Raw genomic sequence first — 8,776 nt, forward strand, 5'->3', positions numbered from 1 at the left:
GGAATATGATGTGGCTATTAATAGGGTCTGCTGCAAACCTGCAGCCCAAGCTTTTGGGCTCTCTCCCTTCAAATATTCAGTATCCTATTATGGATCAAAATTGTGTGGTAACAACAGTTCTGATCACTGTTGTTCTCCTGATCTTTCAAAATAAAGAGAATATTAAAACTGAAATATTTCTTCTACTTTTCTGAAAAGACAAGATGCTATCTGATGGGATAAAGTGTGATGTATTGAGCTGTTAACCTCTTACTTACATCTGGCAGAATGAAGAGAAAAATGGCCCTGCTTGGCAGCTGTTTGCTGTCCCATTTGTCACCATCATGTTCAGGTGGACGTCTGCTCTCTAGATCACAGCTGAAACCCCTGGCAGCTGGGCAGGTGTGCAGCTGAGAAGAGGGCTCAGGTGAACAAAACAAGGGGCTTTATGTTGTTCTCCTAGGACTGGCTGCCAGGCTGAGATGAAAGGAAAGAAGAGTGAATTGTAGCTACAGCTGCTGCTGCCAATAGGGTCAGAGAAAGTCTTGGTAACCCTGCCATGTTTAGCATCACTAAAATATCTGGGATAATCAACAGCCAACAAGCCTCGCCATTTTTCATACAGAAATTTCTGTGCCGGCTCTGCCATTCTCCTCTGACATCCAAAAGTGCTGCATCCCTTCCTTATGCCACGTCTCACCAGGATGGCTCCCAGCTGCGAGCTGGCTCTTTGGCCGAGTGTGTTGCTCCCGAAAGGCTGTCCTGAAGAATGACCTCCTAAGTCTGCTAAACCAACGCTCGCCTCCCCAGCCTGCTGCCTGTTGTAGAAATGAATCCTGACCAGCAGTGAGAATCAAACCAATATTCTCAGCAGCAGCTGTAAACTTGATAAGCTCCCTGTCCTCCTTTCTCTCCCCCCGCCCTATCCCTCCCTTTGCTGTTGAATGAAGGCAGAGACACGCTGAGAGAAGCAGTGCAATGCTCTGTTTGCAGGATAATATGCAGACCACATGTATGTATTAAAGACTGTATGGAGTTATAATTGAGCCAGGAGCATTTAAATGCAAGCCAAGGGGAATTTGCTATTCTGTGTGGGCAGATTTCAATTGTAAGGTTGGCAGCTCTGGTATCCTGTTCTCTAATGCCATGGGATGAGAAAAAATAGGCTTTTCTTTCAGAGCAGTTGATTATTGAATCCGCACCAGCTGTTCACCCTAATCCAAGCTTTCTGTGCTCATTCCTTGTAATAGAGGCATCCCTCATCCATCTATCCATCCGTCCATCTCCCTGTTCTCATTTTCATGGGTCTTTTGTAATCTTTCAGAAAGGTGGTTAGCAGATATCAGCCATCTAAAGTGACATAAGCGTCAGTACCAGGCAAGGGTTATAACAAATTAACAAGAGAAGAAAGGCCCCCCCCAGCTACATATTGAAACTCAAATTATATTTCACATCCACTGCAAGACAGGAAAAAAGCCATCATGAATCAGAAGGCAGAGAACCATTTTTTAACAGTGACACCTGACTCTGTGCCCAGCAAACCGTGTGGGATCAGAGCTGGAGTGAGTCCTGAGCCGGCGCAGAGCGGCAGCTGTCCCTCCCTCCCCACTGGGAGCCCAGGGACCTGCACCCAGGCATGCGGCAGCAGAAAAGGAAAAATAACCTTTTTTTTTTTCTTTTTTTCTTTTTTTCTTTTTTATAATAAAGGGGGAGGAAGGGGTGAGATGAGAAGTGAGTTCCTTCTGGGTGCTTCTCACTCAGCCTGCAATGTTATATAAGGCTGGTACAGCTAATGCCTGCTCTGCTTCACCATCAGCCCGGCTGTTTCATCCCCGCTACACAATTATTTCATCAGTCTCTCCTACTAGACATCACAGTGCTATTGTGATTAGTCACATTTATTAGGATAGCAGCTAAAATAAAATTAGCAAGCACAGGGGCCCAGTTGCACAAGGGACTGGGTGAACACGGCTCCAGGTGGTCCCTGCCCCAGAAACATTCTAATCTCTTGGAGGAGGAGGACAAGAGACAAGGGGGTGACACACAGGGCCCAAAAGAGGGATGTGAAAGCAGCAGGAGAAATGCTGTTTCCATGAAGAGCTTTGGTAGGGAAGGGTGAATCTAAGCCAAAATGAACCAACTGGAAATAAAAGGCAGTAGGAGAAAGGACACTGTAGAGATAAGTAGGGTGGAGAAAAAGGTAATACAGTAAGTGACAAGCTGAAGAACAGAGGTTGATGGTGGGGAAAAAAGACAAGTTTACTCAAAAAGGCAGCCCAGCACAGCATCTGAATGTCTCCTGCCCATTTTGGCGGCTGCTGCTGCTGCTGCATGTTTTGGCCCTCTGTCCAATTCCCCCACACTGTTTCTCTATCTGAAAAGTGCCTCCTTCTCTGCTTGCTGTGTTCTCCTCGGCTCAGAGGATTACCCCATGCTATATGTATAGGCAGCCTATAGCCTTCTCTCTGGAGATCTTGGCTGAGTTGCAGATACTGAGTATAATGCCAGAACCATGCAAACTGAAAAGCTGCATTAACACTAAAGATTGTATGTTCAGGTTTGGAAAAGAGAGATCTGGAATGTGCTGGAGCATGGTGGGGGAAATGGACTGCATGACCTGAGAAAGGACAGACAGACAGGCATGTACAATTGCATTCCTGTATGTTATAGGCATATGGATGGAAAAATGAGTCCTTGAAGTGACTACTGGATTTCCAGGAGCTGGACCTGCCAAATGGTATATGTGACTTAGCTAACAATTTATCAGTATATCTGGACAATTTACAGATAAAACTTCATAAAGAATTGGTTTGGCAACTCATTAGATAACAGGTGTTAATATAAAAAGAGGCATGAATGTGATTCTTGGATGAGTAAAGAGAGGAATAATAACTTGTAGATTTTTTCCATTGCAAATGGCATTGGTAACATGTCTAGCGTCCACATTTTCAGCAGATTACTGAAAAAATAATGAAGTTGCAGAAAAGAGTTCCAAAAATGCTTAGAAAAACAGACTTATAATTTGAGATGATACTTTCTAGTAAAAAACTCATCGTGCTTAACCTGTTATATTTATTAAAAAAAAAAGATAGAGAAATGTTTTGATTACAGTGTGAATAACTTCATGATGAGAAAACAGCAAGTATTAAAGACCTCATTAATTTAGTGGAGAAAAGCATAATGAGAAACAATAATTGCAAACTGAAGCTGACCAGACAAATTTAAAAGAGGAATTAGGAATAATTTGCTTTTTAGCAGTAGAAATGATTTCTGAATGAACAAATTTTAATTCACCTCTGTATGTGTCAGATGAGGACTAAACTCCTTTCACAAAGGTTCAGTCAAACACACTATTTTTGTGATTCACTGCAGATGATACTGGGTGAAAGTTGATGGTTTGTGTTCTAATTTGGTGGTGTTTTTTGCCTAGAATTCCATGAAAAGCCTGGGTATCCACAAGATAGACAAGAGCTAGAAGCTTTTTTATTCCACACAGTTTATCTGATCACTTCCTTTGCTACCAGTTTATAGGTAGAAACCTGATGATCTGTACACCTTTGCATAGCAGTTAGCAGTCATTCCATTCACATGCTAAATAACTGTAATTAAAATTTAAAATGCTTACAGCCTCAGTTTCAATCAAGACTGACTTCCAAGGGTATTCTTTTGGGCTGACAGCAACAGAAAGGAAGATATGAAGGTTATATGAGTTGAGGGAAAATTGGACAGAAGAGAAGTGTTAATTTGTCAAAGTAGAAAGTTCCTTAAATCTGGCACTCAGCAGGTATCTAAAATGGTTAAAACTGACATACAGTTCTTGGCAAGTACTGTCAGAGGGTGGCTGATAGGGTGCTGGGAGCTGTTTGGTATAGAGTAGATCCTGTCTGGACTTTTCTGGATTAAACAAGTATTAGACGAAGTCTGCAATCATGACTAGATTCAATAATTCAGTTGCTTCAAGTCATATGGTGCTAAAACATCCTCCGCTGGGCTGTGCTGGTATGCACCAAACCCGCAAACATGTTTGTTTGGCCCAGCCTGTCTCCCATTGCTGAGGATGCTCCCTGCATAGTCTAACAAGGGAGCTGGTTGGCATGAACCTTGGTGTCAACAACAAATAAGGGCAAATATGTCCCAAATTTAGAGGCAGCAAGTTTAACAGACACAGTACTTCATTGGACTGCTGAAAATGAACCACAGCTGCTGGGCTGTTTGTCTCACAACTTCTACCACCGCAAGGGTCCAGTCAAAAAACAGAGAAAGAACATCCCAGTCAAACAAAAGCTTGGTACAAAGCCTGCCCAAACGTGAATCACCACGTGATTCAGAGCCCTTAAATCACCATGGCCTAGCCCCACCTGTGGCAAATTTACCCCACGATGAATCAATGCTAAAATTGTCACATCTCTCAAGCCTGTCTTTTCGAGCACAGCCTCCTTGCTCCTTTCTCATGCTTTCAAATGAACAGCCGGCCCGTTTTGTACACAGCTGCCACGGTGTGATTCGCTTTGTGTTTATGCCTCAAGCTTTGCCTCTCTGTTTCCATGTCCGCAGCCTCAGCCTATTTTATGTCATCCTATCTGGAACGCGTGCGAGAGAAACATCCCCTCTAGTCACATATGAGGGCATCAGGGCTGCAGTGACACCGAAGAATTGCACTGAATTTCTCTTATTGACTCTGGGTGGTGTTGTGGGGTGATGGGGTGTCCTCGCACTTGCCAGCCTGCCTGTTCCCATGCAGCACCACATCAGGTGTGGCTGGGCCATGGGGCTCAGGGTACCAGTCTCTGGCAGGTCTTCTGCTGCCTCCTGTCCATGATCCAAGGAAGGTGCTGATGCAGCATGGCAGGGGACAGACAGCCTGACCAACACAGTGTGGCACCTAGCCCCACACTCTGCAGCTCATAGCTCCTCTTTCCACAGGCATCACGGGTTTGGATCTGAGCCCAGAGCTGTGGTGCAGACCCTGTGTGGTAACGTGGGTGTAAATAGAGAGCAGCAGTTCTGAAGTGGGTGATGCAGCATTGGTGTGGAGCAGCGGTATGGGGGCTGTGCTTTGGTTTGAGAGAGGGAGGGAGGGGGAGAAAGGGAGGGAGCGCTAAGGTAACCACAGAAACATGGTATCCTTGGATATTAGCAATCCTGACCTACTTCTGGGTATTCACTCACTCTTCTAGTGCTATTGACAAAGGAGGAGTAAGATGGAAGGCTTAAAGCTCTGAGGGAAAAGAGGGATCTTTCCATCATTTTCTAAGATGAAGATTATTCATGATAATATTCAGCTAATTAAAATATTTCACAGTTTTCTTCCCTTGCACATCATACTGTTTTCATTCCTGCTTTGTATACTATAGAAAGTATTTTAATAATACATTACTGAAATATAATTGACAGAGATGAATTGTTATGTGTAGGGTTTAGATTGGAGTGACTGACTGGGGTGTCATTGTGCATGTATAATCTAGCTGCTGTCAGTGGTGTTAATCTGGCTCTGCATTTGATTTAGATCAGAGAGAAACCCTTCACACGTGGTACCTGTGCCTGCAGGGCTCCTGGTGATCCTGCTGCAGTTCTCCACTTATATCAGTAAAATCACACTTTTGTAAGTGCAGGAAAAAACAGATCCTGGACTTCAGTGAGATATGGAGAATTTATTCTACTAAGTAACTGAGAGCAACTAAGTCTGTCTATTTTATGCCAGATTAAATACCTCTTTCAGACCAAAAAACAAATGACAAGGAAAATGTGGAACTCACAGTCATTCTTAAACTACCAAAGAGGAGGGCGTTATTGACAAACAAAACCAGATGGGAAGACAACAGTGCTGTTTGCTTTTGAGCAGTAAATAACCATTGTAAAGCATGGAAAATACATAGTTTAGGCCTTCAACTGAACCCCATTAAAGCTTTCATTTCAGTGGACCGTGGACCATTGTTGTGCAAAAATCTATATCTGGTGCATTAATAAAGACAGAAATTGAGGTTTAAAGCCATAATTTAGCTTCTAGTCTTTTTTTTCATTTTTGACAATTCTGTACCAAAAAAAAAAATTAATAATGAGTCAGGGCTTGTCAAGGTGTTTTTAATATTTTTCTCAGCTGCAATTCTTTCCTGTATACACAGTCTCAAACATTTAGACTATGCTGGCAAAATGAAACAAAAAGAATCTGAAAGTAAATGGTATTGAAAGTGGAGCTTTCCAGCATGACTTGTTATTAACTGCTAAGTGAAGATCGGATTAGCTAGTGATGCTAACATAATGGTGCCTGAATTCTATTCCAATATTGGGTATATGCAGAGCTGCCTTCTCTGCAAATTGAAATCCACATGTATTTATATACCTTCTGCAGAATTTGCATCTCAGCAGCATGGTACTGACTAAAGACATGGCTTGAAGAAATCCTGTGTAGCCCTTCACGTACACCAGACCTGGTTCAATCTCTATTGTTAGTCCTCGGAGCTGTAAATTATTGCTCAGTTGTAACAATTCCCACTTTATAGGTGGAAAACCAATAAACCTGGATGCAGGTTAAATACTCTACCTAATGCCACTCAATGGTTCTTTTTGCAGGATTGAGTGGAAATTCATTAATTCCCAATCTGCAGAGTGCAGGCATTGATCCAAATATTTTCACTATTTCTTTCATCGGTTCAAGAAGGATTCTGCTGATGACTCAAGCATTGTCTCATGTAGACTTGCTTTGATCAGGCTTAGACTGTCTGGATTGAAATTTTGGCTCCACTGAGGTCAGAAAGAGTCTTATCATTTATATTGTGTTATGATTAATTGAACTAAATCTCTGCCAGTTGCTCTTACCAGTAGCCTTGTCTACTCTACACGACAGAGCCTCACATACACAGCACTACCTGACAGTAAACATCGAATGAACCTCTGGTGGAAACAATGGCAAATGTGGGGCATGCACTGCGCCCTGTCTCTGCCTGTCTCCCCTCATCCTCTGCCATCGGCATAGACATCCGGCGGAGGGTGATAAGCAGACACAAGGCAGCAAACATGGAGGGGGGGAGAATGTGTCAGTGGGTTGTGGATAATGCTGAGCAAACTGTGCAGTTTTGCAGTGCTGTCTTAATGCCTGTGTCCTCAGCGAAGTAGACTTTCTTATTTTGAAAAGGGCTTGTGCAGTAGGTTCATGAAAGATTTTTCAGAACAAGCCTGTCTCAACAGCATATTAGTAACACTAACTTATGAAAGACTCAGAGATATTTCTAAAGCTGTTAGCTTATATTATGGTTGGACTGTGGTATCTGAGGCTTTATTTTTTAAAAGGAGATTTTTTTTTCTGTTACACTCCAATTTTGATGTTTCTTAATTAAAAATACATGACACAGATTGACTTTCTGGTCTGATTTTTAATAAGCTCCTGCACCATACTATGCTGTCTCTGCTAGTGGGGTCTTATCCATTGGATAGTATTTCCCACAAGCCTGTAAACGCCCTTCTTCATTTAAATAGTTACTTAGTCTTTCTTTACTCCAAAGCTGAACTTAAATGAAATGTAATTTACACAAGTCACTCAGAGACTATTGTGTGTCAAAATAAAAAAAAACCTGCCATATTTTATCCTTTCCAGCTGACAAGTAGAAAGAAATATGTTGAAAGGCATGTACCATTATTAAGGGGGGTTGACAGTATTTTTTTCTTTTATTTTAATTTGGTGAAGTAGCCTTGCTGTAAACTAGGATTTTTAAACACAAAAAGATCCCGAAATATTAGATTGTGCTATTATTCTCAACAACAGGCAGAATGACAATGCAAATGGCTTGTAGGAAGAAGCTCCAAGAAAGAGGCAAGACTAATAAGGCATCCATGATGGAGTAGAGACCCGATGAACTGGTTCTTGCATGGCGTGCAAGTCAATTCCATTGACTTTAAGTAAAACATTGCAATATTAGATCCTCTAATTCTTATGCATCTTCTTGGAGATGTGCTTCACTGCATGGGATTCATAGTGAACAGTGCTTTGAAAGACTGAGTTGTAGGTAATCAGTTGAGTTCGAGCTTGCAATTACCATCAAATATCTGAAGTTGTAAGGAACGTTTGGGCAACATTGAAGCCTTATAACCTATGAAATGCACAACAGAGGTCGTAACCAGCCAAGGATATTAAACATCCTGTGCAGTTTTCTGAGTCTAGCAATTGTTTTTTGTGTACAGGCCACATTTCAAAGTGGTCACATTTCAAAAAGAATCTACCTCTGGCAGTTTTACCGACCTTCATTATTCTATTCTGTCCCAAGCCACAGCATGGTGTGCTCTTCACCGACAAAAAAGCTCCTGCTCTTTGTCAGAGAAATTACAGTCTCTCAGTGGACAGAAATACCAGTGTGCTGAAGTCAATGCGACAAGGAAATATTTGTGGTGAACAGAAACATGTAAATAAAACCTTTTCTCTGAAGCAGGTGCGATTTTCTGGGGGTTGACCCCATCCATGAGCCCTCATGGACTGGAAGTTCTGCGATCCTCCAGCACCAAGGACTGAAAAGTCTGTTCATGGTCTGCACCAGCAGTAGCCATTTCTTCCTGGTGCCTCCATGACAAAATAAGCCCTATATTTGCAGCTTTTTGCCAATGGCACGATTAGTGGGAACAGTGGGTATCCCACTGAGGAAAACCTAAGAATAACATTAATAATGTAATCCTCATGAATTCAAGTGCTGGCCAGTCTTTCAGAAGCAGTAGAAGGGACATGATACATCCTGCAGCTAACATAGCAACTTCAAAGTGCACGGGCAGTGTACTCACAGTGCCACTAAGCGATATAAATACTTCTCTTAGC

The sequence above is a fragment of the Neopelma chrysocephalum genome, unplaced genomic scaffold, assembly GCF_003984885.1.
Source record: "Neopelma chrysocephalum unplaced genomic scaffold, ASM398488v2 Primary Assembly neopelma1_24, whole genome shotgun sequence".
Taxonomy (NCBI): domain Eukaryota; kingdom Metazoa; phylum Chordata; class Aves; order Passeriformes; family Pipridae; genus Neopelma; species Neopelma chrysocephalum.